The sequence below is a fragment of the Schistocerca cancellata genome, chromosome 2 (assembly GCF_023864275.1).
Source record: "Schistocerca cancellata isolate TAMUIC-IGC-003103 chromosome 2, iqSchCanc2.1, whole genome shotgun sequence".
In the NCBI taxonomy this organism is placed as follows: Eukaryota; Metazoa; Arthropoda; class Insecta; order Orthoptera; family Acrididae; genus Schistocerca; species Schistocerca cancellata.
This window is the reverse complement of record NC_064627.1, coordinates 966,487,158-966,512,053: the sequence shown is the minus strand read 5'-3', so window position 1 is coordinate 966,512,053 and position 24,896 is coordinate 966,487,158. Positions and strand designations below refer to the sequence as shown.

At 42.3% G+C, this 24,896-nt stretch overlaps 1 long non-coding RNA gene across 1 annotated transcript in view; it reads right to left on the bottom strand.

Annotated features, from left to right (window-relative positions):
• Positions 1-15,967: 15,967 nt before the first annotated feature.
• LOC126148956 (uncharacterized) overlaps positions 15,968-24,896 on the bottom strand; it is a 73,002-nt gene continuing 64,073 nt past the window's right edge. Inside the window, exon 3 of the long non-coding RNA XR_007530673.1 lies at positions 15,968-16,022. This is a non-coding gene — a long non-coding RNA (uncharacterized LOC126148956). The remainder of the gene's footprint in view (positions 16,023-24,896) is intronic.

The window sequence follows — 24,896 nt, the reverse complement described above, 5'->3', positions numbered from 1 at the left end:
TTGTCATTACATTTCGATCAAATGCAGTTTCAAGTATTTTAATAACCTATTATGTTATGCCGAAAAGCAGTTATAAATGTACTCACAATTAAAAATCAATGGCTGTTTTCAGAGGAGGTCACATCTCAGTTTTGTATTTTCTTAACGAGTTCATTATCGTTTTCTGCAATTATTTACTACTGTCTCAATAAAAATTATAATGTAGACAAGGTTTTATTATTCATTAAAGGATGAACAGTCTCTTACTTTTCAGTAACAGAGAGACATTGGTTGTTCCCGAGCGGTATTACCAAAGCGCAGCAACTCGATTTACTTTCATAGTCCTATTTCCCTTCTCCGTCATGAACATCCACAATGCCTTTATATCTTCAGATGGCATGTCTAGTCGACAGTCTAGCACATGCCACAAACAGCTTGTCTCATTGAAGTTTTCGTGTACTTGACAATGTGAAACGCTAAACCTCAGATATCCCTTGCGTTCTACAGTGGGATTAATTTCATTGGCGTATTCAGTGCACAACGCAAGTGCAAGTGTGCATGTTTTTCAAAACAGGGCATAATCGTAATCATCCGTAAGAGACCAAGGGTCAACTGTCTGTATGTACCTGAACAGTAGGCACAGTAGTCTTTCGGAATGAGGAAGTTGTACAGAACGAAAACATGAGAATTAGAAGCAATATTCATTTTGTTTTCATATGCATGGGTCTTTAAAACGTAAGAGAGAAAGTCTGTTATGACATAGCTTACTACGTCTGTTGGGCTGTATTTTTAGTGCAGCAGAGTATTAATACCGAGGAAAACACTCTCTCACAGTCGTAATACGTTAGTTACTGTATGTAACAACATAAATACGGACGGTAGTGAAATATGAATTGCAGTAAAGTCTAACAGTGAATGGTAGGACAATGTGTGTGCGGTTGTGTAGTGTTATCGTGTAGAACGTGAGATGATCAAGTAATAGGAACTTCTGGTAGCAATATCAACAATATGGAAAAGAAGATTTGTCGGGTTGCAGACACGCACAATTAAAAAGACACTCACGTAAAACTTTCGGCAATAGCCTTCGTCAGTAAAAGAGGCGCGCGCGCGTACACACACACACACACACACACACACACACACACACACACACACACGACCGCCTACTCCAGCATCTCGGGCCGGAACGCCATTGCATAAGATTTCAGCCAAAGCACTTTGGCCCGAGTTACCATAGTTGGCGGTCTTGTGTGCGTGAGGTGTTCTTGCTTGTGTGTGTGTGTATGTGTGTGTGTGTGTGTGTGTTTTACTGACGAAGGCTGTGGCCGAATGCTTTATGTGAGTGTCTTTTAATTGTGCCTGTCTACATTGTAGAATGTGTGATTAATAATTCGTGTCTTTACAGATTACTTAATTTATATCTAGCTGATACAACAAAGAATTATTTAACCAGGAGGTAAAAATGATAGAATATACTGATGAATAAATGATAGTGATCTTTCAGCTGTATACAACACGTAGTTACCAGTGACATTTGGGTATTAGGCTGAATCAGATTTGTTGTAACTACAGCGTACATATCAGTAAAATTGTAGAGCAACGGCATCCAAGGAGCAGTACCATGTTACTAATAGGATAATCAACGAATTTTACATATTTAGTGTTTATACTTTGATCTCAGCTGTAGCTATTTGACAGCGCTAAGGACATCAGAAGCTGGGCAAGAATGGCTACAAATATCGACAACATAGTATCGGACTCGATGAGTGATACAATAACTCACATTTCTGGAACGAAAACGAAGCAAAGTAATGAGAGCAGAACTTCAAATATTTTAGGGAATAACAGAAAAGATATAGATAAAAACGGGAAGGAACGTGTAAGCGGAATGGGAAGTAAGAGAACGCCAAACAGAAGTAACAGGTGAAAGGACTAAACTAGCGGGTGAAACGATCTCGGAGAGATTACGAAAGGGATGGAAGTGTGAATCTTATTTCATTGAAATGATAGAGAACAATCCCAATCTTTCCGTAACGTTACCAAATTATTCATGCAATAAGGTGCCTTTGAAAGGTACTAAAAAAACTGAATGAAAAACTGTTTTGATATACGTTGGAGTACTTCTTTTTTGTTAAGAAAAATGGTTTTGTAAAAAAATTAGGGAAATAACATTCCTCCTGCAATTTTATCGCACCGGGAATGACACACCAAGATGCTGAATTATTACCACATTACCATTTCATTACGGTGAAAGTGAAGGTCATTAACAAAACCGAACGAAAAACTGTTTTGATAAACGGTGGACTGCTCCTTTCCTGTTAAGAAAAAATGATTCTGTAAATAATTAGGGAAATAATCTTCCTCTGCAACTCTGCCGTACCAGGTATAACTTATTTAATGCTGAACAGGTACGCAGGTATAAATGTACCTGTAAAGCTGTACATTTACGGAACCACATTCAGTATGTACAGCGAAAGTACAAAAAAGGAGCAACAGCAGAAGAGGGCATAAATCACTGCATTTCGTCTCCATACTCAAAGGCTGCCCCATATGTGGTTGAGTAACTAACGAACGGATCCTAACAATAATTTAAACCATTTAAAAATGAAACATGTTATTATGACTGTGTGAATAAACCTAAGATAAGTTGCGTGAAGGATGTGATATGAATCGGCTAACACGTTAAACAGATACGAGTAGAACGAACACAAGCAGTATATTGCCTTTGATAGTGATAAAAGTGGTTTGAAAATTTTAAGAGGAAGGTTGCGTCTGTACATATGATTAAAAATTCTGAGAAATATGAGGAAGCATTTCTGAAACTGTCAGCTGCCATTAAATCTTAGATCGACTAAGCTACCACATGTATATTTCAACGAACCACGTCTCTGACTACACCTATTTGCGGAATGACTGCTATACACCTTCTAGGTGCAGAAAGCCTGGTAAACGTCGTCAGTAGCTTGTGTAATAAAATGAATGTTAAACATGACCGATCGCCATCAAAAGTAGAAAGGAACAGCAAGAACAAAGTTAGGAAATAAGAACGAAACAAAGAGTTGAATAATGATGTGTTACATTTCTACCATTGTTTAGTTTTTGTACAGGTAGATATTTCCATCTTTAATGAGTTGTCTGAATGAAATTTATTGGAGTTGGAACAAAACTCACTTAGAGGAGGATGAAGAACGAAACTGACCATGATTTGTTAAGAAACCGTTCTGGCATTTGGTCAAGTGACTTGGGAAATCATGGAATATAGTCAGACCAAGGCTTCAATCCTCTCCTGCTGCAGTCAAGTCAATGCAAACTGTTTAAGAATTTTGCTTAATTCAACTAAAGAGACACTGATAAAATAGCTCTAATAAATTGGATAAAAATCTACTAAGACAGAATCTAGTAAAATAAAATGTGGAATGGCAGAAAACTCAGTTTAACCGATAATCCTGAACGGATTTTAACTGGAAAGATTTTCATATTTTCGTGTGTTATTTTGACAGTGTGGATTAACATTATCATTTTCAAAACCATATCAGTACTTATGCGGAACCATTAAAATTACAGTTTATGCAAAGCAGATAGCATCGGTTTGTGCAGCCGCCAGATAACTTTATGCAGCAGATTGTAGGAAACTTTAGCGAACATCCGTACTAACCATACTCAGAAATACAAGTTGCATGATTTGCGTTTCCGTGCTGCTCGAGACATTCATTACAGATAATTGGTTACTCATGAAATAAGTGGGTCTACGTATCAAAAGAAACCTGCAATACGTTGTAGATCATCAGTACATACGAGAAAATTGCTTTAGTAGATTGGGTAACACTGTATTTCGAAAAACTATTTCCAGTACATGCATACAGGTAAGTAATTCGTCTGTGTTAAAGTGTCATGAAAAAATCTTATACGCATTTATTGGGAAGCAGCATGCGATACAGCCATCATAGATAATCTTTATGTTGTTCTTAACAATTTCTAGTCAACGAAAATAAATAAGAGATATTCAATGCTTACAAACATCCTGAGAAACAAAACAAAAAATGAACAGATTATCTAAAAAAGTCTAATACTTACTGAACTCTAACACAGGAATGTTTCTTATCATTAACGCTTCCTATGATAAAACTAAATTAAATTCTTTAGCTCTGGAAAAGAAATATTCTTGAAATAAGTAATATATGAAGGGTGCTCCATAAAGAAAGCAACTTCTGAAATGCCTGACATTTCCGTTCTCGTAGTTTAGGAGCAGACCTAGTAACTTAGCAGTAAGTTGCACGATTGTCATCTGTTTTCTTTGTTGTTAGTAATAGCGAACTTCGTGATGGAACAGAGTATTATCACAGTGAAAACTTAATACAAATGTGTAAATATTGAGCAGAGATTGTTCGCAAACTGCGTTGATTGTTTGGTCAACGTAATGCTCTGAATATGTCAACTGTGATGAGACTGATTGCTAAATTTCAGAAAACGTTAAATCCTCGGGGCGTCATCGTGTTAGCCGCTACGCAAAAAAGGAACACCGCCATCGCGAGCTATAAAAGCTGCTGTAAGTCCAGTAAAATCTGTTCGTCAACTTTCATTACAACTGGTAGTGTCCGGAATCAGCGCGCAACAATTTCTGAAAGAAGATCTGCACCTTTGGGCATATAAAATCCAACCGACACAAGAAATGCAGCCATACGATCACGAAATGCTCCGAGTATTTGTCCACAGAGTGCTTTCGAAACAAAGAACGGACAACAGATTCGTTAAGGAAGTAATGTTCACTGATGAGGCTCTCTTCCTGTTGAACAGTATGGTGGTGAATAAGCAAAACTGTCGAGTGATTATGAAGAAGCTGTTAAATTCACAACGAGTGACTGAGTGGTGAGGCATATGGCATGAGCACGTTAAGTGTGGGGCACTTCTTCGAGGACGGCGTCAGAAATGCATGAACAGTGGACGGCGAATGCTAGTGCGATGTGTTAAGACAGCTTTTGTGGTCTGAACTGATATTGTGAATGGTGAAGAAGTTTGATTTCAACAGGATAGCGCAGCCTTTCACATATCGATTGGAACTATGCACTGGTCATATGAGAGGTTCGCTGACCGAATGATTTCTCGCAACGTTAATATGAACTGGCCACTCAGATCTTGTGATCTGACATCTAATGATTTCTTCCCATGGGGATATTTGAAATCTCGTTTGTACGAGGTGCATTCAAGTCCTAAGGCCTCCGATTATTTTTCTCCGGACTGGAAAGAGATAGAAACATGCGCATTGTTTTAAAATGAGGCCGCGTTCATTGTCAATACGTCCCAGAGATGTAAGCACCGTACGGCAGATGGAATTTTACCGCCAGCGGCGAGAATGAGAACTGTTTTAAATACTTAAAATGGCGACGTTTTCCTTACTTGAACAGCGTGCAATCATTCGTCTTTTGAATTTGCGTAGTGAGAAACCAATTGAAATTCATCGACAGTTGAAGGAGACATGTGGTGATGGAGTTATGGATGTGTCGAAAGTGCGTTCGTGGGTGTGACAGTTTAATGAAGGCAAAACATCGTGTGACAACAAACCGAAACAACCTCGGGCTCGCACAAGCCGGTCTGACGACATGATCGAGAAAGTGGAGAGAATTGTTTTGTGGGATCGCCGAATGACTGTTGAACAGATCGCCTCCAGAGTTGGCATTACTGTGGGTTCTGTGCACACAATCCTGCATGACGACCTGAAATTGCGAAAAGTGTTATCCAGGTGGGTGGCACGAATGCTGACGGACGACGACATGGCGGCCCGTGTGGCATGTTGCCAAGCAATGTTGACGCGCAACGACAGCATGAATGGGACTTTCTTTTCGTCGATTGTGACAATGGATGAGACGTGGATGCCATTTTTCAATCCAGAAACAAAGCGCCAGTCAGCTCAATGGAAGCACACAGGTTCACCGCCACCAAAAAAATTTCGGGTAACCGCCAGTGCTGAAAAAATGATGGTGTCAATGTTCTGGGTCAGCGAGGGCGTAATCCTTACCCATTGCGTTCCAAAGGGACTACGGTAACAGGTACATCCTACGAAAATGTTTTGAAGAACAAATTCCTTCCTGCACTGCAACAAAAACGTCTGGGAAGGGCTGCGCGTGTGCTGTTTTAGCAAGACAACGCACTCGCACATCAAGCTAACGTTACGCAACAGTTTCTTCGTGATAACAACTTTGAAGTGATTCCTCATTCTCCCTACTCACCTGGCCTGGCTCCTAGTGACTTTTGGCTTTCTCGAACAATGAAAGACACTCTACGTGGCCGCACATTCACCAGCCGTGCTGCTATTGCCTCAGCGATTTTCCAGTGGTCAAAACAGACTCCTAAAGAAGCCTTCGCCGCTGCCATGGAATCATGGCGTCAGCGTTGTGAAAAATGTGTACGTCTGCAGGGCGATTACGTCGAGAAGTAACGCCAGTTTCATTATTTTCGGGTGAGTAGTTAATTAGAAAAAAAATCGGAGGCCTTAGAACTTGAATGCACCTCGTATGTCAACAAACAACGATCATTTCCAGATCTCACAGCCGTAATTCATAGTGTAATTTCAGAAAGTTTTGGAAAATTTTATCGAAATATGACTGGCCAAAGTCGAGGAGGGCATTTGTTTAATATCATATTTCAGATATAATCACAGGTACAATGCAATAGTTTATAAATTACTGAACTTTATCAATAACTGTGCATTCACAAATTGCGTTCCTTATCGGACACCCTTTAAACATAGGCCTGCAAACACACACTTTAGAAGAACAGATATGACAGGCAGAGACATGTTATGACGTCGTGGTTGCAAGGAATCACAAATAGGAGCAAATGATAGGGAGAATTGGACTGAAAGAAGTAAAAACTGTAGGTACATACGCCACATCCTCAGGGACCAGGTCATTTTATTGACAAGTGAGGTGACAGTCCATCATTGTAGGATGTAGGAGAAAATGATAAATTTCGACCTAATGAGGCACACTTCGTGACGTAAAGGCTGCCCGAGCAGTTGTATCAATACAGAATGACCCTCCCCCCTTTTCGCCGCCTCCGGTGGCAACGCAGGCGTCTGTTCTCCCAAACAAATGGGTATAAAGGTGGCGAATGGCGTCAAGCGCTAGATTGTTCCAAGCATCTTACACTTTTTGTTGCAATCCCTCAATGGTTCTTGGCGGCCCTAGAGAACAACTAAGTTACCGCTTCATGTGCCATACGTTTTCTTCAATTGGCGAGAGATCTGATGGTCTTGCTGGCGAGGACGCTTGTTGGATACCACGTAGGGGACGTTGCGTCCAGGTAGCCCCATGCGGACGTGGGCTGCCCTGCTGAAAATGCACATCACCTTTCTAGTGGTAGCATGGGCATAGCAGCCTGTGCAGTGCAGCGGATACTGTTTACTCTACCCTGCAGAGACCCCACATGTCAGCGCGAGCTGTAACTGGTGGCTCGCAACACTATAAAGCATGAGGTGCGGCCTGTGTGTTGTGGGCGAACGTACTTTGGAATAGGCCTACGCAGTACACGTGTAGGTCCATCAGTTGCATAAAAACAGAGCTTACTCACGTAACTGAAGACAACGGAGGGCTATTCCACTCACCAGTCAACTTTTTCACGACAGTAGGGTAGCCCTGCTTAGCAGCGTCGGGCTGTCACTAGTAGTCTGGCCAGAAGCACACGTCATCTTATTCCTGCTGCAAGCAAACCGTCCCCAGTGGCCCCTGGTGATGCAGAAGGTGCATTGAGTTCCCAGATTGTGTCCCTGAATGGTGTTCAGTCGGCCACCGCTGCTCTAACAGTGCATCGACACTGACTTAGCGTGTGTGCCATGCAGACGTCCACGACCGGATGTTCTACGCACCACTGTTGGATGCAGTGACACAGCACCGATACTTTACGTCCAACGTTTGCAGCACCCGTCGATACATACATCCAGCTTTCCGCAGGCCCACAAAGCGACGCAGTTCAAATGGCTGAAGTTCTTCGACGGGAGTACGTACTCGTCGCTGGGACATGGTTGTACCTTAGAATAAATACTCTAAACACTGCTCGCCTCTAAACTTAGCACAGTTACTGGCTGCAGAGTCAAAACAGAGGGCTCTCAGACAGAATTCCTTAGTACTATCTGATCGCCGATGACCGTGATGAATGAATCACTAACACTACGACCCCACAATACGCACATACTACATCCTGGTCGCACTGAACACAGTCCTTGAAGGTGTTACGTGAATGGCAGAGGGGTGCAGGAAGAGGGTGGAGTTAAAGACATAGAGAGAGAGAGGAGAGAAGAGGCTCGAACGATACATTACACTCCCAGATTAGTCTATTTGTTTGCTTTCAGACAGATGAAATAGCTATAAAAACACTTTTATCGCGCCCAAAAAATGTCTCATAATATTCCTTACGAGGTAGAGCACGTCAGAACGTAGATGAAAAAGTCTTCAGCAACAAATAAAAGAGTGTTAGACGACAAGGATGGGTCACATATGAAAACAATTGATCATCACAATGAAACCTTAGTGAGTTGGAAACCCAATAAATGCAGTAGCTACTTTCACCTCAGGTGTAAAATTTAGCATTATCACATGAAGAACGTTTATGTCAGCAGCAGTGCAAGAGAAATTAAAGTACGTGTATCTGTGACAAAAAGCAAGTCTTTTAAGATGGAATCCTACCTGAAAACAGAACGCCAAGAATAGGACGGAAAATCAATCATTGCTACGTGCGACGAATAACAAATTTGTGTGTGATGGTTTCTAGATACGACAACGATTATACATTAGGAAAATGTGACATCGTAGTGGAATATCTAGCTATTTATTCTAAATTACTTTGCGCCTGTGCCATACTCAAAAGTTGTCAATTCTGCGAACTAATAACTAGTACATTTGCTTATTCAGAGTGCAGTAACACACTGAGATATGATATTCTGCATGGCATCACGGACTTCACCTGAATCCTTCTTCCGTTATATTCTTTTTTCTGCAACTAGTAAGCCCTCATAGATGTGGGGGACAATATCTCTGTAGTTCGTATATATAACAAAGCTATAACAAAGCAATTCCACCGACATCGACATTGTTAGAGACGGAGCTCCAGTTCGGATTAATCGAGGATACCTGAAGAAGTTAAGTCGTGTCAAAAACCAGTCCGTCCGCAACTCGTAGCCTTGCGGTAGCGTTCTCGCTTCCCGCGCACGGGGTCCCGGGTTCGATTCCCGGCTGGGTCAGGGATTTTCTCTGCCTCGAGATGACTGGGCATTGTGTGTCTTTCATCATCATTTCATCATCATTGATTCGCAAGTCGCCGAAGTGGCGTCAGCTAAAAAGGACTTGCAATTTCGGCGGCCGAACACCCCGCATGGGGTCTCCCGGCCAACAATGACTATTCGCATGAAGTCCTTTAACGAAATTCAGAAGAACGAATAACTAGAGATGAATTTGAATCCTCTTTCTCCCGAAAGAGAAACCAATGTCGTGCTTGCCTGCCGCTGTACATAAAAATTGGTAAGAGAATCGAAATCTTGCGCAAATCAAAAACGGGTCAATCCACATCGTGTGGCTATCACTGAGAGACCTAAGGCAAAAGTTAGTTCGAAGCCACTAATTTCTGCCGGCTGGTGTCACCGAGCGGTTCTAGGCGCTCCAGTCTGGAACCGCGCGACCGCTACGGTCGCAGGTTCGAATCCTGCCTCGGACATGGATGTGTGTGATGTCCTTAGGTTAGTCAGGTTTAAGTAGTTCTAAGTTCTAGGGGACTGATGACCTCAGATGTTAAGTCCCATAGTGCTCAGAGCCATTTGAACCATTTTTACTAATTTCAAGTGTTTATGGCCAGTCGACACGCAGTTACGATAATGGAACTAAAAATAAAAATCGATGACCTTTACTACAAAGTGGACATGCTAGAAATACTAGGATCGTCAGTGACTTCAGAACGTAACGACAAAAAAATTGATTCACAGACTCTAAAATGAATCCGACTCTTAGTGAAGATGTTGATCGAAAAGCACAGAGAGTAGATAGGAATCGCAAATGAACGCAGTGAAATAAAAATAAAGTAAAGAAACATGAGGAAAATAAGAGAACAGTTTAACAAAATGGTTTCTTTTTCGTGCAGTGATTACAGAGCAGCAAGTTCGCTTGATTTCTTAATAAGGCTGGTGAAAGGAACCAAATGGCACGTACCGGTGCACTGAATACCTAAGCTCGTACTAAAGATCCGAGTCAGACCCGCCGGGATAGCCGAACGCATAGACGGCCGATTAACGCCGCAGAGAGACGGCATGGTCACTAGTATGCGTACAGTGCACCTGGTACACCCTGATGCGGGGACGTGCGCACTGTGGTACCAGGTTGTAAAAGGGAAATATGTGACACGCTCCAGGTTACATACAATTCAAATGAGAATACGTCACTATGCCCACAGTGTTAAGTTACAGATGCAGATGAACTTCACCTGACACATGGGCCTGCAGCGGCAGTGTGGAGTTTGGTCCAAAATGTGATCGCCTTCCTCTTGCGGGTGACGCCGAAAGCAACTGAACCAGGGTACCACTTCCCCCTGGTATTACATGCTTTCCCCGAACTAAGAGCAACGCAGTGACTTGGATTCCGGGTCTGATGCACTTTAACCTCTCGGAGAGACCGGTAAGAATATGCTAAACTTTTGGGGCTCAGAACAAGAAAGTCACTGACCGATTTTGCAAAATCCGAGATATCTAACATATTACGCAGATTTTGTTGGCAGTGCCTTGCTTGATCCCCCACCTAGATGGAGTGTACCAGATTGGGGAATATAATTACTACATAGGATTATTCTGAGCAAGAAAGGACCGGGGCGGTGGAGAGGATCCGTCAGCATACCTGAACACGTGTCCGGCTGTAGCCCGAGGTACGACAGGGTCGGCGAGAAATGCGTCCACGAAGAGCGACGTGATGCGTTATTGTTTTGTAGCGAAACAAGCTATTTATGTTTATTATTTCTCACACCATTTACGTCAAAAAGAAAAAAAAGTAGTGCTGGAAAAGTAAACCTATTTACGTTCTCAAGAAATATTTTGTTTTATGAAGAAAATCGTCTCTTATTTTCAAACAATAGAGATTTTTAATTTTTTTTTCCTTCATCATTTTATCTGCAACTTTTTACTCATGTAGTAAGCTTTTTTTTGTTCTCCACAAGGAAGACTTTCTTCTTTATTAAAAAAAGGTAAGCAGGAGATCCCGGGTTCGAATCCCGGAAAAAAAGAAGTCGCGTTAACGCACCGCTTCTGGAATTCGGGGAAGCGAACTTGCCCAGGACCTAATCCGCCTCGAGGGTTAACGACGAGGACTGCTAAGTTGGACAGCCTATATACGGTTTTTACGCGGTTTCCCAGTTCCAGCTAGGCAAATGCCGGGCTGACACCAAGATTCTACTTCAAATACACGCCACACAAACATTTAAAACACGTTCTCGCACTTGAATATGTGTGTTGCTCAAGGCGCAGACGGTTGGAGTTGTCAGAATCTGTCACGGGGGAATGGTACCGTCAGGAAGGATAGCCGGCCACTGTGGGTGAGCGATTCGAGGCGCTTCAGTCCGGTACCGCGGTGCTGCTACGGTCGCAGGTTCAAATCCTGCCTCGGGCATGGATGTGTGTGATGTCGTTAGGCTAGTTAGGTTTAAGTAGTTCTAAGTCTAGGGGACTGATGACCTCGGATGTTAAGTCCCATAGTGCTTACAGAAATTTGAACCACTCTTTTTTTTTTTTTAGGAAGGATATCCAGAAGGATATCCAGTCACTAACTGACAATGTCATTGCCAAAACCCATACAACAATGGCAACCTCGCAGAGAAACGGGAACAAGCAAAGGAGAACAAGAAGAAGGGACTGCAGAATTGAGTCAGGTCTCAGTATAAGCCAACCAGTGGCATGGATTATCCGGGGAAAGAGTTAAGAGATAGCACCTCCACCATCCCTTAATATGTGCATAACATCGGTGTGCGAGATCGTTTCCAATCACAGGATATTCATTGCCGTATCTGGAAGAAAACGCTGCGCTCTTGTGCTTCAACTAAACATAACATTTCATGAACGTGACCAATTGCAAGTCGCCACCAGTCAAAAATATGTAACAGACACCTTAGCAGCCGCGTTCCGATTCAAGCACCTTCATAGAGATCGTATTAATCGTGAGAGGAAATCTATTTTGTCTGCATGTTTGCAACTTGCAGAAATATATAACAACAAAGCATGGAAAAGAAGTAGTTTACATACCCCATGTATATTTACATGAAATAAGAAGTTACATGATACAGACTGATCATATCAGTCTCTACAAATCAGTAAGATAAGAAAATAATTTTTACAAGTAAGTCGTTACACTACATTACGGGCTCTGAATATTGCCACACGAAGAAGAAATAAAAAGGAAGTATTTAAGAGGGTTTCAATAAATGAGTTTGTCGCACACCATAGAAAGTGACATGGGATGCACTTAGACCACAAAATTCATGGGATAGCAATATCCACAAATACAGAATGTAGAAAGGGGGCAGTGCACTGGTGGATCTGTCATTTTTATTCAGGTGACCAACGCGAAAAGTTTGCGACGGGAATTAATAGACTGAATGCCGAATGGTAGTTGGAGCTAGATGCATAGGACATTCCATTTCGGAAATCGTTGGGGAATTCGGTATTCCGAGGTCCTTAATGTGAAGAGTGTGTCCAGAATACCAACTTTCAGGCGTTACGTCTCAGCTCGGAGACGGCCTCCACTTAGCAACCGAGAGCAGCGGCGTTTGCGCAGAGTTGTCAGTGCTAACACACCAGCAACAGTGTGTGGAATAACTGCAGATTTCACCACGGTGAAAGTATCCTTTGGGATAGTGTGGCAGAGTTTGGCGTTAATGGGCTATGGCTGCAGACAACCGACGCGAGTGCCTTTGCTGACAGCACATCGCCTACAGCGCCTCTGAGCGCCTCTGATGACCATATCGGTTGGACCCTAGACTACTGGAAAACTGTGGTCAGATAAGTCCCGACTTCAGTTGGTAAGCGCTGATGGTAAGGTTCGAGTGTGGCACAGACACGAAGTAGCTATGACCTAAAGTTGTCGATAAGCCAGTTTGCAAGCTAATGGTGGCTCCATAATACTGTAGGCCGTGCGTAGAAAGAATGGACGCCTGTCCACTGGTCCAACTGAACCGATAGTTGACTGGAAACAGTTATGTGCGGCTACTTGGAGACCATTTGCAGCCTTTAATCGACTTCATGTTCCCAAAAACGAAGGAATTTTTGTGGATGACAATGCGCCATGTCACCAGGCCACAGTTGTTCGCGACTGGTTTCAAGAACATTCTGGACAAATCGAGAGAATGATTTAACCATCCACCGAACATTTAAGGGACATAATAGAAAGGTTAGTTTGTGAATGAAATCCTACACCGGCAACACTTGCAGAATTATGGACGACGGCAAAGCAGTATGGCTCAGTATTTCTCCAGGGGACTTCCTACGCTTGTTGAGAGCATGCCTCGTCGAGTTGCTACGTCGGAAAGAAGGAGGTACGACACGATATTAGGAGATTTCTCTTAACTTTGCTACCTCAGTATAAACAGACTGCATGACATAGAAGTTAAACACCTATCCGGATAGCGGACAAAGGGAGGCGCACTAACGGATTAACGACGAGGGCCATACGTGCCTGCCAGCCTGGATGTACGAGGTGCATTCAAGTTCTAAGGCCTCCGATTTTTTTTCTAACCAACTAATCGCCCGAAATCGATGAAACTGGCGTTACTTCTCGACGTAATCGCCCTGCAGACGTACACATTTTTCACAACGCTGATGCCATGATTCCATGGCAGCGGCGAAGGCTTCTTTAGGAGTCTGTTTTGACCACTGGAGAATCGCTGAGGCAATAGCAGCACGGCCGGTGAATGTGCGGCCACGGAGAGTGTCTTTCATTGTTGGAGAAAGCCAAAAGTCACTAGGAGCCAGGCCAGGTGAGTAGGGAGCATGAGGAATCACTTCAAAGTTGTTATCACGAAGAAACTGTTGCGTAACGTTAGCTCGATGTCCGGGTGCGTTGTCTTGGTGAAACAGCACACGCGCAGCCCTTCCCAGACGTTTTTGTTGCATTGCAGGAAGGAATTTGTTCTTCAAAACATTTTCGTGGGATGCACCTGTTACCGTAGTACCCTTTGGAACGCAATGGGTAAGGATTACTCCCTCGCTGTCCCAGAACATGCACACCACCATTTTTTCAGCACTGGCGGTTACCCGAAATTTTTTTGGTGGCGGTGAATCTATGTGCTTCCATTGAGCTGATTGGCGCTTTGTTTCTGGATTGAAAAATGGCATCCACGTCTCATCCATTGTCACAACCGACGGAAAGAAAGTCCTATTCATGCTGTCGTTGCTCGTCAACATTGCTTGGCAACATGCCACACGGGCAGCCATGTGGTCGTCCGTCAGCATTCGTGGCACCCACCTGGATGACACTTTTCGCATTTTCAGGTCGTCATGCAGGATTGTGTGCACAGAACCCACAGAAATGCCAACTCTGACGGCGATCTGTTCAACAGTCATTCGGCGATCCCCCAAAACAATTCTTTCTACTTTCTCGATCATGTCGTCAGACCGGCTTGTGCGAGCCCGAGGTTGTTTTGGTTTGTTGTCACACGATGTTCTGCCTTCATTAAACTGTCACACCCACGAACGCACTTTCGACACATCCATAACTCCATCACCACATGTCTCCTTCAACTGTCGATGCATTTCATTTGGTTTCACACCACGCAAATTCAGAAAACGAATGATTGCACGCAGTCCAAGTAAGGATAACGTCGCCATTTTAAGTATGTAAACAGTTCTCATTCTCGCCGCTGGCGGAAAAATTCCATCTGCCGTACGGTGCTTCTATCTCTGGGAGGTGTTGACAATGAACGCGGCCTCATTTTAAAACAATGCGCATGTTTCTATCTCTTTCCAGTCCGGAGAAAATAAATCGGAGGCGTTAGAACTTGAGCGCACCTCGTAGCTCTCAGTCACACCTCACTAGGAAATTCCGGGCTAGTACCCACGTCGCTCCTCGTGTACGCTATTATGCAAATATTTCGAAAACATGCTTAGACTTGAAAATGAGCAAGCACTAGACACATAGCGATGGTCCACACGGATTCCGTCCACGTGGAACGCTGTGCAGTCTGGAAGGGCATCCGGCTAAACATCGCCACTAACCGTGCGAAATCCGAAATAACACACTGACCACGTGAAGACACGACATGTTCCTAGGAAGGAAAAGAAAACGAAGAGGAAGAGGATTCCTTAGAAGTAAAATTTCACGCAATGTCCTACAACAATAAGACGCCGAGTGATGAAATCCCTCGATGTACTCTTCGTGGAGTAGATACACGTAAATATATCACGGATGCTTTAACTACGATAGAGACTACCTGCAGTTTACAAGGGTCTGAGGTATCCATTAAAGGCAATGGATGTAGAACCCATCACACCAGGGAGTCGTCCAATGAGACAACGGATGACACACACTGGTAATAATGCTTACTCCCTGGCGTTTCACGGAAGTGTTCTCACTCCATACCCAGTATGAAACGAGATTCATCGAAAAAGATGATTTCATGTCAGGCGACACGCTGCTGGTTATACAAGCATGTCTCTTGTAACTGGACGCGATTTTTGTATCCTGTGAGGGGCGTCCTACAGCAAGACAATACATGAACAAAATGCGCAGACGATGATTCGACGTCAACGCACTAGGGCTGTAGGTAATGGTACACATGTAGCTTAACACAACACCACACTGCAGGAGCATTTCGGTCGTCAGTCGTAGCTTTATGAAGGATAGGCCTATAGTCCGTACTGACTTAGACCACTAATTCAATACAGGGTTTCACTCATCTCTGTAGTAGCATACCTTGTGTAGTAGGTCTTGAGTTTGACAATCTGATAAGCACGTCAAGGCTGCCTTACCATTTGTCCACGTTCAGACTTCGAGACCTCGTGAAATATGATACAGCAAAACCGATCTCTCCTGAAAAAAAATAAAATAAATAAATAAATAAAAATACTAAAACCGATCTAAAAAATGTCACTGCTTTACGAGTTGCATGTGAATGTACGTGTGCAGTATAGGGCAAAGAGTACGACTAGTATAAATTAAACACATTTTGACATTATCAGCCCAAACAATGTTTCAGCATAATTTACTGTTTAAAATCTGACGTTTATCGCACGAACAGAACCAGAAATTAATGGACAAATTTTTTAGTTTTCATTCTTACACGAACTACAGCTTTTTTAAACAAGTTTGTTTTTAAACTGTGATCTCCTTAGACAGTTTATTGTACAAATTTATTTCTTGACAGAAAATACAGGATTGTTCATTTCTCGGAAAACTTAAGTTCAGTTTAGGTTTTGCTTCATGGTGTTGATCAGAGCTCTGTGTGCAATAATTATCGAAACTATTTCTGACGTACTTAACTAGAGAGGCACTTGTCACAACTGATGCCAAACTGAATTCGTTGCCGAGTAAAATCACACCACGAAGGCTATCTAAAAGACGTAAATTGCATTTGAAGGAAACAAAGCTTTACACGCAAACAGTGACGTTTAGAATAGCACGTGCTTCGTACACACACCCATTTTCTTTATCCCATATTGGGATTTGTAACCATAGCTACTGAGCTGCACAGTGAAACCAGTAGCTAAGATCGGTGGGACATCTGTTTGGGACACACCAAATAATCTTCAACACGAATCAACCGTATGCAGAACAGGTGTGGAATCTAATGACGATATTAAGGATCTGCTGATGAAACAGCAAGATCGTCATCTACATAGACATATCACAAATGTGAACATGTAAAGTTATGTTGCACCCAGACCTTTGTGAACGGCAATTGAAAAAACAAATTACACTCACGAGAATGGAAGCTGTTACATCATAAACGCCTTGAGCGAACGCTGCCAAAATGACATTCCAGTTTCTCCACGTCCGTCGCATATGTTGGTTTAAATTTCATCCTTATGCAAGATATATTTAAGTATTTTCACTACTAAAAAAGTCATTTCTACGTATGAAGAATGGCATGTGATGGCTCCTGGTGTAAGGCTAATGTTTCTGGAACGAAAGGCAGTAAATTCAGTTAAATACCTAGGATTAATAATTACCAGTAGCCGTAACTGTAAGGATGACATAGAGCATGTTGTAGGGGAGGAGAACCAAAGGCTGCGTTTTACTGGTAGGCCACTTAGAAGATGCAACAAATCCACTAAAGAGACAGCTTACGCTACGTTTCTCCGTCATCTGCTAGAATACTGCTGTGCCGTATGAGATCCTTACGGATGGGATTGACAGAGGACGTCGAACAAGCTCCAAGAACGTTAGCTCGTTCTGTACTGTCATGAAACAGAGAGTGTCACGAATGTGTTTCACGAACTGGGGTAGCAATCATTTAAACAAAGGCGTTTTTGTTTGCGGCGAGGTCGTTTCATGAAATTACAATCGCCAACTTTCTCTTTCGAATACGGAAAAAATTTGTTGACGCCCACTATCATAGGGAGAAACGATTATCGTAACAAAATAAGAGAAGTATGAGCTCGCACGGAGAAATTTAAGTACTCACTTTTCCCGCTCGCTGTTCAAGAGTGGAACGGTGTAGAAATAGTGAGGAAGTGGTCCGATGAACCCTCTGCATGGGACCTAAGTATAAATTTCAGAGTAGTCGTGTGGATTCAGATGAACTTTTCAGGTGAAGATCGCATCACATCATGCCCAGGGGATGTGTACGGGCCGGCCGTGGTGGCCAAGCGGTTAAAGGCGCTACAGTCTGGAACCGCGCGGCCGCTACGTCACAGGTTCGAATCCTGCCTTGGGCATGGATGTGTGTGATGGCCTTAGGTTAGATAGGTTTAAGTAGTTCTAAGTTATAGGAGACTGATGACCTTAGATGTTAAGTCCCATAGTGCTCAGAGCCATTTGAACCATTTGATGGATACGGGCAGCTTATTGCCGTCTTTTGAATTCTGATCAAGTTCCAAACATTGGCTGGAAGTCATGACAGATCGCACAACAGCTGCATGTAGTGCAATGTCTGAAGGACGAGAGAGACGAAATGGACAGCAGCGTAGTCTGCTTGCTGAGGCCATGTCCTTCCATACAGACTACATCACAAAAGTACCGAAGGACTTTTAGACTGGTTCTGACAACTAGATGCGTTACAGCAGCTGGAATTCAGGCAGTCGTCACAGACAGACAGACTGTGAACACGGACCATCGGGCATAGATTACTGAAAGCAAGTTTGAAATCCACAGTTGCCATCTAGCGTTGGCAAGCGTTGTCCACCGCTGACACTACATTTCAGACAACGTAGAACTGAACGATGTAGCACCAGGGATAATTGGGAAGTTGAGTACTGTTCAGAGACAAGCCTCTTTTTGTATATGGCAGTGAGGTCGACGCCATTGATTCACTAAAAGATCTGTTGATAACCCACAGAAAGCAGCGACTGTGTACGTATCTCTCACACTCCCGGATTCGAGGTGTGCGGAGCTATCTGATATGACAACAGCACTGCTTTGGTAATTGTTGAAGTGGCGCTTGCCAACATATGGGGAGAAAGGCAAACCCTGTTGTGGTACCTCTAACGACTAGGGAATCGGAAGGCATGTTCCAGTCGGATATTGCAAGACCACACAACGCAGTTCGCAGAAAAAATGCTTCGAGCAATGTTCGAGTTCTCGAATGGCCTGCCTAGTCCCCATTATGTCACCCATAGGGAATGTCTGAGATGCGACTGGGAGACATTTTCATACCAGCCTCCATCAAGGAGTCTTAAGGAACTGACACAGCAGGTGTTTCGGATATGGCAGTTACTCAGTATGGAGTTCGGGGGTTCTTTGATTCTATGCTACGACAAATATATGGGTGTGTTAGTCCCCATGAGGGTCACAACTGATATTGATGTTGATGATGGTTATAGGTTCCGAATGAAATGAAAGTTTAATACCAGTTTTGAGGTAACAAAGATAGGAAATATCGGACTGGTGCTTCACAGTTTAACATGTTTCATTTCCGATGGTACACTGTAACCAGTCACATTTATTGGTCTTCCCACTGAGCGTTCCGTAGTATAATACCGTCAGAGTCAAACGGATTTATTTCATTTAATAACGTATAGACGAATTATGTGTGCGACTTTTTCTGTGCAGCCCGTTGCAGTGTCTTTCAATGGTCACATGCTGCTGCACCAGTCACAGTTGCTATAAATAGAACCTACTTTCGAAACTTCCTGGCAGATTAAAACTGTGTGCCGGACCGAGACTCGAACTCGGGACCTTTGCCTTTCGCAGGCAAGTTCTCTACAAACTGAGTTACCCAAGCACGACTCACGCCCCGTCCTCACAGCTTTACTTCCGCCAGTACCTCGTCTCGTACCTTCCAAACTTTACAGAAGCTGTGCTGCGAGCCTCTCATTCTAGAAGTTACTTTCCTTTAACGAACAGTCACCTAAGTGAACAATTTGAGGATACCATTGAACCTAGCGAATAAATCGCTTTATTCTGTTGAGAACATTTGCGGATCCAATATGAGCTACTTTCGTTTCTGCTGAACATAATCCGTCTAGTATGAAAGACTGAGGTGGATTAGCAATATTCGTTTGAGTCATTAACACACCTGAGAAGATATTCCGTCTGACCCTGTCTTAGTTATTAATTGACAACGCTCCTCAGAAATGTAGGTAAACGGAATATAGCTCAGTATTTGCGGCTGGTATCTGAAACATGTCGTGTATGTAGTAGGTTTATGATATTGGACACTGATTTATCGAAATGTAGATATATCGGAATCAATTACACAGTATCATAATCGATATTCGTCCAACCGTTATATCAGTGACATCGATATTTTGTGGCTATATAATCCGATAATCAGGAATGTCACTCCAGAAATTGAAACGGTTGCTAGTAGTAACGGGGTATACACACATTTGCTACCAACAATGTAGTAATAGAATTATGCAACACGTAACTGAAACCGAAACATCACACGTTCTTCTGCCTAGAATCGCATCTCACATAATTAGCAGCCAACAAGGAGGACAAAATACATGAACAATAACTTACGCAACGAATAGAATAAGTCATCTAAAGTCGGAGTGCTTTAGTATGGGAAGAAAATAATGGTATAGTTGCAGGAGGGCGTTCATTCGACGAACTTCATGAGATAATATAAATTCTTTCATGGTCTGTGGAAAATACTGCTTAATGACAGCTGACATTTTGTTAAAAAACTACAGACAAAGTATACATATCTTTTATGAGTCAATGGAATGAATAATTAATCTAATCTAATCTAAAAGGTACAGAAGTAAGAATATTTCGGTCTGAATACAAGAACATACCGAGTTGAGAATTCGGATCATAATGTAGTAGAACAGGTAAATAAATGAGGTGTCATGCGAGGAAGGATGATACAGCTAAAAAATGAAATTATTTAATTATGGTGTTGAAAATTGCGAAGAAAGAGACGATCATCAGATTATGAAAGAGAATGTTACTTTGCTAAAGAAAGAATGATTTGATGTACCTGAGTACTTTCACATTGTTAATGCGACGTGTTTGGAACTTGCAAAAGGAAACAATACAAGCAAAAATGGAAAATAAAGCAACAGTGGTCGGGAGAATGCTTTTTTTCGATGAGAAATGAGAGATATCTTGAAATCCGATTATAATGTGGACAATGAATTTCGACAACATGCATCTTAATTTATATGACATACATAATTCTAATAATGTAGCAAAATCTAAAAAGAGAACTGTATACCCAAAAGAAATCAATGCAATAATAAAGCAGAGACAGTCGAATTATTTGTTCTAAGCTAGAGAATACAGTCGAATAAATCAGGCGGAAGAGCGAGAGGGAAAACAGTGTATAACAATACTTGTAACTTTGTTACCCCGAGTGTTCGACATTTGTTGTGTTCAGAGAGTGAAAAGTAAGTTGTGACAGACAGTAATCCGCGACATCATTGATGGCGTTCATTCGGTAGCATAAGCTAAGGTCAGGGAAGGACAATTCAGTGAAATACACAGACTACTTTGACTTAAATGTGAGCAGATGAAAGTCTCGTTAAACATTATAAAATGATACGACAATGATAACCTGCTAGAAGTCCACGACGCGGGTGTTCCAATACATGAATTAAAATGTTTTAAATATTCATTATAACAGTCTCTATTGGAAAATCTCATAGATTAGTAGTAGTTCGTAGCATTAATGACCTTCTTCGGATGTGATTAATTCCAGATTGCGAAAAACCAATTAATTCACACTCATGACTAATCATATCTGAAGATCACCATTAACTGGTCGAAAATAGTAATCATTTGTGAAAATGTACAAATGAGACTTCAAATAATTACCCGCCAAGGTTACTGAGAGCGCTAATGCGCTGCTTCCTGGGCTCGGGTAGGCGCGCCGGCCGCAGATCGAATCCGCCCGGCGGATTACCGACAAGGACCGGTATGCCGGCCAGCCTGGATGTGGTTTTTAGGCGGTTTTCTACAACCCGCTAGGTGAATACTGGGCTGGTCCCCACGTTCCGCCTCAGTTACACGACTCACAGACATTTGCAGACGTTAGCACTACTTCATACCTCCCACTAGATGCAGACAGCTGGGGTACACTACTTCCGTCCTGGGCGTGTTCGTGTTGGCGGCAGGAAGGGCATCCGGCTGCCCCCTGTAACTAACACTGCCAAATCCGTAATAACAAGGTCGACCCACTGTTGAGGCGGGACAAGGCCCAAAGAAAGAAAGAAATAGACTTCAAATAATTATATTAAAAACTTATAGAGTTGCGACTTGGCTCAAGATAATAAGTCAACACAAGAATAAAAGTATTTCTGTTGCACTGAAAAACAAAATACACGAAATGTCAAATCAGAGGCTTCAAGTATAGATTCTCAAATGGAATAAGCTCTCCTGGTCACAAAATTTCGCCTTTAGTTAAGGATAATCTTATACACACAAACAGTACAACTACTATGTCGATAATGCAAACATCAAAATAGGAATGAATCATTAGATTTCTAAATTTGAGGCTGTGGAATAATACATACAAGGCTGTGATGGAAATTAATACCTCCTAATTTCTTATTCTGTTCTCAATACCGGTTGAGGTAGTAAACGACATGCATATTACCAACCAGCTTGGATGTTACGAGATCGACTTTCACGCTTCGTTGACGCGAGTCGTAACCCTCTCCACTAGAAGGCTCCGAGTTACAGCGTGTAACATGGCTCTGCGTAACGTAACTATGTCGGTTCGTGAGAAACAGACCCTCAGAAATCCGAAAGCACGAAGAGTTCGTCCACACATGAAACACCCTCTTCTTTAGGGAGACGATTCCAGACCACACGCCTTGGGTTCACTGTCACCGACCTTCTCCATACAGACTTCGCCCCATCCGATTTTCATCTGATTCCAAAACTCAAAGAACACCTTCGACGACTTGACTTTCGTTCTGCAGTGACGAGATCAACAAACTGATCTCTCGTCGGGAGAAATGTGTTCGTCGCCAGGGTCATTACATTGAAAAACGAACATGTCGACATGAAGAATAAAGATGTAGGATGTCTATAAAGTTTGGTTCTATTTTAAAAAATTGAAGAGTTCTTACATATAATAATCGGAGGCATTACTTCTCAGCACGCCCGCGTAATAGATATACTTGACAGTAAACGGGTACACGGTAAGAGAGTAAAATAAATAACTGTACATGAAGAATAAAAAAGGTAGTATGTCAAACATTCTCCTTCGAATGCGAAAATGTCTTGTTCACGCCAACCTACATAGGGAGAAATGATCATGATAAGAGAAATCAGAGCTCGCAATGAAATTGTTCATATTCTCCGCGCGCTGTTAGAGACTGGAACATAGAGATATAGTGTAAATGCGGTTCGATGAACTATCCGGAGGCAACTAATTCTGAATTGCAGAGTGGTCATGTAGATGTATATTATATTGAGGATTTTTTATTCCCTGTCAGAGAGAAATTTCTAATGTAATGTATAAAATTGCATATATGTCGTACTAAAGATAAATTATTTGACATAAGCTGCTTGTTGATAGTAGTGTATTTTATCGAATTAGTTCCGGGTATTGCCCATCGTGTGTGACCTTTGTACTCCAAAAGACAAGTGTCTGGTAAGTGGATTGCTCACAGTGTCTATAGCAGTGTTCTATGCGTACGTGATTTTTTCAATTCATTGTAATGTGAACTACCTTATACGCAATTTTTTAGTAAACGTCGGTAGCTGTAAATGGTAGTTGCTATACATGTGGAGATTATTTTTTGTTGTCCATCGCAGAATATATATATATATATAATGCTACTTATAATTTGTATTATCTCTATTAGCAGAACAAAGAAATTTATTGTCATTAAAGAACACTAGCGAAATTTCCGACGAGTTTAGCGGTTTTTAGATCTGTCTCTTCATTTAAAATAGCGAAGATGTTTCATTACATATGAGAGAATTTCAATGTCTTCCAAAATATTTAGTAAGCTGCCCTATCATGCTAACCTGAAACATTTATTTCGTATTTCAAGTTCCCCTTCTAATTTTAAAATACTGCCCCAGTTCCTAAAATGAACCTCTGCACGAAGATTGTTCATGAAAGAAGGTGGAACATTATCTGTTAACTCAGCCGCATGGCAACATGGAGCATTTCATTGTCAAAGAAAAACTGGTTAACAATGACGCTGACGATGACAATTATGAGAATTCCTATAATTGTTATGCAAATGTGCTTCACTAATAAGTGCTATGAAAGTCATAATGTACTGACAATCTGACAGCTGCTAAGTGAATTGCTTTGATTTTTACAACCAGTTTCGGACTTTCAGATCATCTTCACGAAACTGAAAATCAACGTATATGAAGCGGGCGTACTTCATAAAACTTAGCCGGCCGCAGTGGCTGAGCGGTTCTAGGCGCTTCAGTCTGCAACCACGCGACCGCTACGGTCGCAGGTTCGAATCCTACCTCGTCCATGGATGTGTGTGATGTCCCTAGGTTAGTTAGGTTTAAGCAGTTATAAGTTCTATGGGACTGATGACCTCAGATGTTAAGTTCCATAGTGCTCAGATCCATAAAACTTACTTCATAAACATGTAAATAATGATAACCGATAACAATAGAACATATACATGAGTTATACGTACAAAAACGTCACCAAAAATATCACCGCAGTGTACTGGTGTTCACATTATGATTATCAAACATGTTTGTGAACTCAACCTGTATCTTAAGTTCCGTAAAATTTCATTTGAACGGAAATTGACCCCTCAGCCCCCCTCCCCCAACAACCCCCCCCCTCCCACACACACACACACAACAAACACAATTTTCCTACTCGCCATATGAATTTCTCGTCGTGGTCATTAAACGAGACGTATGTGGGAGGACGTAAAAACGTGCATTTTGCCTTTTCTGTATTTTTTGTTTCTTATAACGACTCATAAGAGTCGAAAACGGCATACTGTACTCCTCCCTCATGTTTGACTTTTCAATGGTGCATTCGGAGCTGACTTCACTTCTTGGAACAAGAGGATTTTCGGCGAATGGACTGGCCTGCCTTAATATCCCAATCCTCCCGCCGGAGGCTCGAGTCCTCCCTCGGGCATGGGTGTGTGTGTGTGTGTTGTTCTTAGCATAAGTTAGTTTCAGTAGTGTGTAAGTCTAGGGATCGATGACCTCAGCAGTTTGGTCCCTTAGGAATCCACACACATTTGAACAATACCCCGACGTAAACGCCATCGAGCAGGTGTGTAATGGGTTGGATGAAATATCTCCACATGCACTAGCGGGCATCCACCAGTCGTTAACTGCGATATG